Genomic DNA, 4,904 nt, shown 5'->3' on the forward strand with positions numbered 1-4,904 from the left:
TCTCTCCTTCTCTCTTTCTTTCTTTTTCTCTCTTTCATGGTTTTCTTTAAACAAACCAAGGTCCCTTCCCTCCTTTCCTGATGGCCACCCCCCCCCCCAAATTAAATGTAAGCAGAACTGTACACACAGGGAGAAAAGGCAGTCAAAGCTACAGGGGTGGGGGTCTCCCGGAAAGAATGCATCCTAGCCCGGGGTGTTCCCAAGTTCTCGCTCCCTCCTCATCTTCAAAGCAGGAACCCCCATTACCGGGGTTACTGTAGTGCACAATGACAGCCCTGTACCCCCTGCTTCTCCTCAAAATGCAGCTGTTTTCTGAACTTTCTGGAGGGAAAAAAGCTGTCTCCGTATCCCCTTCCAGCCCAAGGTTTCAAGGGCTTGATTGTAGAAAAAGAGCCAAGGGCACAAGGAGACAAGTGAAGCTGAGCAGAGGTGCAAAGCAGAAAAGCAAACGGGGCACAGAGAATGCGGAGTGTGGAGGTGCTCCGTGCGGGACACAGAGCTGTCCTACCTGAGGGTCCCAGCGACGACCGACCGACCGACAGAGAGGCTCTGAGTGGCAGGAGCTGGCAGCGGAGTTCTGTGACCGCAGTGAGGGGAGGGACCTGCCTCCGGAGGTTATAAGTTTCCTCTGCTGGTGTGTTGGGATGTGTGATGGGCGGTTTCTTTTCACTGTGTTTTAAAGGAGTTTCTATGAATCAGTCTGGCTTTAAAAAAAAAAAAAAGATTTGTTAGTGAGTTACGCCCTGCTAAGTTGGCAGCCAGTCAAGAGTGGCTGGGAATGAGCCATCAATTCAAAGAAGCCTGTTGTAGGCCCTCTCTGACTCAGACACACAACCACAGTGGAAAAAGGAGTGACATTGCTTCAAGTGAGTAATAGGGATCACACAAATAGATCTGTTTACCAAAGCCCATTCCTCCTTACCAAAAGGTTACCATGGGTATAAGGCAAAACACAAGGCATGTACCCAAGCATCCAGCTAGGCACAGGGAGGGATGGGAGACAGTATGCTGCTCATTGAAATCATTCTTCCCCCCAAAGGCATCAGCTGCTTCTCATGACCGGGACTATCAGATTTATTTCTTACTGCTTCCCTGCCTGACCCCCGTGCACTGTCCGGCCCTAGCAGCAGAAGAGGCCATGCTTATCAGCCTGCCTCTGAGTGATGCATGGAGAACAGGCCCTGGTCTTTCATAATGCTGGGTTAATGCCATGCCGGATTAATTTCATGATGCTGGGTTAATGCCATGCGGACTTTTCACGGCAGCAGGAAGTTCTCTAGCTAAGAACTTTGCTCTCTGGTTTGCACTTAATAATCATTTGGACCTTGTTCCACAATGCAGTTTCTTGTACTTGAGCTAGTAGCATATGCATCATCGCCACTTCCCTGGGCCACTCCTTTCTCATTCAAAATTAGAGCCCTAGAAGTCAACTAATCCCACAGCCCAGGCATTCCACTGGACAAGTTCATAGACCAGCTCCAGGGCCACCTAAATTCAAGCCTAATTCCCCACTGACTAGCTGTGTGACTAGCAAGTCACTTCCCCTCTCTGGGCTTCCATTTCCCAGTGTGTAAAATGGGGGTAGAAAGTGCCTATTTCAGAGAGTTGTGTTGAGAAACACAATATAGTGCTTTTAACAATGCTTGGCATATACTGAACACCCAATAAATGTTACTGCTCTCTTTTCCATTGAGTTTTTTTTTGTCTGTTTTAATTTGTTATTCGCGTTAGTGTTTGTTTTATTTTTAACGTCTTTTTCTCTATGTATATTATCCAGGATAGGTACATCTCTAGAGACAGTAACTGGATTAATGGTTTCTTGGGGGCATGGCAAGGGAGGTTGAGGGGCAATTGGGAGCTCATGACAATGAGTACGAGTGAAGAAAATATTCAGGTGAATGAATGAATGAAATGAATGAATGAAACTGGGTCGATCATTGTACAGCTGATTAATTGAGCTACTGAATATGTGAATTATATGCCAATATTGAACATGTGAATTATATGCCAATATTGAACATGTGAATTATATGCCAGCAAAGAGGTTGGAAGAAAAAGAGAGAAACACAGCTTTTGTGTAAATAAAAGAAACCGTCACAGCATTACCCTAAACATTATTCCTGCAATTGAATGTTTTTATTTTTCTAGCAATGAATCATTGGGGGGTGGGGTGGGGAATGTAACTTTAAAAAATGATAATAATGAAAAAACAACCATTGCAAAGGGTGTATTTCAAACAAATTTAAGTTCACTTCATTATCTTAAAGAAAAACACACCCAACTTTATATTTAAAAAGAACGAAAGTCCTTGAGCTTGCAAAAGTTTTGCACTCCTTGCTAACTGGAAGGTTGGAATTCGAACCCACCCAGAGGCATCAAGAAAAAAAAAGTCTAAAAAATCCACTTCCATAAAATTACAGAGCCGCCCCCACCCCACCCCACTCCACTCCCCCAGCCCCGATTCCTAGGCGGTGTTACACAGCGTCCCTGTGAACCGGAACAGACTTGCTGGCTACGTATTTGGCTTTTGCGTTTCTAATGAGTATTTTACAGAGGACGAAACTCAGCTTCCAAGAGGGGGTGGAGCAACATAAAGGAGAAGGCCCAGGCAGCTGCGCTAGCTGCTTGAGTTCAAGTGCGCCGCCTCGCTGCCCATCTGTCATGGTGGTCCCCGGCTGCAGCCAGTTAGCCAATCACCGTTCTGACTCAGGGCAAAGCCCTGTGTGTCACGGTGGACTGTGCGCCGTGGAGTTAGTTCTCAGGGGCCGATTTTCCGCAGGTAGTTTGCCTATCCTGTCTTCCTAGTCACCTCTGGGTGAATTCAAACTGCCAACCTCAGGATCACAGTCGAGCGCACCAACACTGCAATGTCCTGACCACCTACTTCAATTCAGATTATGCCTAGCTACTATTTGTTCATTCAACCAATGCCGAGTGCACGTCCGCCGCACCCTCGGCACCGCGCACAGCTTTGCTCACGGACGTCCTCTGGGGACTCACACGGCCGCAGTGTAAAGACGGCAGACCAGTTGGTGGCTCTTCTCCGCCACGTTTGCGTCAACATCTCTAGGTGGGAAAACCAAAGGTGAGTTTTCGTTTCTTCTGGGCAGATTCCTGTATTTTCTAAACCCTCTGCGGCGCATGTCTCCGCATGACATTGGGTCTCTCTCACATGTGCACTGCTAGCCAGTTGATTCTAACTCACGGAGACCGTGTAGGGGGAGGGGTGCTGCACCTGTGCATTTCGTTGGTAACTCTTTATGGGAGTAGGAAGCCCCCACTTGCTACCTTGAAGAGGCTGCTGGTTTCAAACCTCTGACTCTGCAGTTAGCAGCCCCGACTCGTAAGCGCTACACCTCCAGGGCTCCCTTGCTTTTGCCTCCAGGACGCACTGCTTTGAAGCGAAGGGAGAGAGCTTCATTTGAAGGGCATGGCGATGGAAACAGGGCCATGCCCACAACGCTGTGGGGGTTGCACCTTCCCAGGTCGCTGAAGGCTGGAGTCTGGCCCTAGGAAGACCGCTCGTTTTTCATTAAAAGCTGCTGATGGGAGCAAGGATTGCATCCGTTTCACATACCTCTCCTCACTCCTAGCCAACCGCTGCCCTCCGCCCCACCCCACCCCCGCCCCCATCACTCATTTGACCGTGAAGATGCCTTTCGGAGAGAAGCCACGCCCATAAGTGGAGCAAGAGTCCTGTGATCTCAGAGGAGCCCAGTCCTCGGGGAGGGGAGGATGACTGAGGGAGAGGCCCTGGGATCCCTCTGGCAGGCAGCAAGGGTGGGGGGAGGGCCCGCCCATTCCTGCTCTGGAATCTGTCACTCTCCCTGCTTCGCCCCTCCTGAGCTTGCCTTTCACCTCCAAGGCCTTCAGCCTGTCTTAAACTGCCCCTTCGTGGTAGCATGGGGGTGGGGGAGCAGGCCTGCCCCAGAAGAATCCCAGGATGAGGAGAAGAAAACTGTCTGGTTGCGTGCGTTTTTTAAAAGAGAAATCTAGAGCCAGGGGATTTGGGAGAGGAGGTGCTCCCTCCCTCCAAAGGAAAGGTCAAACTGCTCCGGAAGGGCTGCAGGAAGCACGGCATGTGGTCCTTCTGGGTTTGAAGGGGCAGATGGATGGGGAGTAGCTCTGACAACGTGGACGGAGCACATTGAGACCCGGCTTGCCCCTCCTTTGACTGCATGGGACGCAGGGTCAGCAAAGAGCTGCTGCTCTTTGTTTAGCCCTTCAAGGGGGTAATGTCCTACCTGCCCCAGGAGCCTAATAAACCTCAGGCAGCCCCACCTTCCTAGACTCTGGGAGGTGTTTCAGGTTTGGAGAGAGGAAAATGTAATGCTTTTAACTCTTACAACTCTCTCTCTCTCTCTTTCTTCCTCACTCTGTCTCTCTCTCACACACACACACAATCAGTGCAACATATCAAGCTGAGTTGTGTAAATATTTCTTAAGCATAATTGCCAGCCCTAGATTTCTAAAGGCTCACAAGTAACCCTTAAAATATCCCTGCGCTCCTGTTAGAAAACAAAGCCATCAAGACAGGGGAGAAACTAGATGCTGCCCTGGCTGGGTGTGTCTAAAATGCCCTGCCCCACAGGCTTTAAGACTGTGCACAGGAAAGGGTTGGAATGTGACTCTCCCTGGCATCTACATAGACTTTCCAAATCATTTGGGGCAATTTGCGTTTCTCCTCTGTGCTTCTATTTCCCCCATTTGGAAGGCAGGGCGAGCCCATTCATCTTCCACACAGGCCAAGAATCAGGCCAAGTGTCATTTGACCTCAGGGAGGCCATTCTCCTGGGGAGAGAATGTTCCTTCTGCCCCAGCCCTCCAGCGTTCCTCTCTGGCATAGGAGGTCCTCCTGCGAGCCGGCCATGGCGCTGTTTGGCGCAATTCTTCAAGTTTGAAGC

At 49.7% G+C, this 4,904-nt stretch overlaps 1 protein-coding gene across 1 annotated transcript in view; it reads right to left on the bottom strand.

Annotated features, from left to right (window-relative positions):
* The window catches only part of EMP1 (epithelial membrane protein 1), a 20,256-nt gene extending 19,605 nt beyond the window's left edge, over nt 1-651 (bottom strand). Inside the window, exon 1 of the mRNA XM_004716224.2 lies at nt 509-651. The gene's annotated coding sequence lies outside the window, so the exon portion shown is untranslated. The remainder of the gene's footprint in view (nt 1-508) is intronic.
* Between the last annotated feature and the right edge of the window lie 4,253 nt (nt 652-4,904).

This window comes from Echinops telfairi, unplaced genomic scaffold, assembly GCF_000313985.2.
Source record: "Echinops telfairi isolate 266 unplaced genomic scaffold, ASM31398v2 ScPeMD7_1957;HRSCAF=2489, whole genome shotgun sequence".
In the NCBI taxonomy this organism is placed as follows: domain Eukaryota; kingdom Metazoa; phylum Chordata; class Mammalia; order Afrosoricida; family Tenrecidae; genus Echinops; species Echinops telfairi.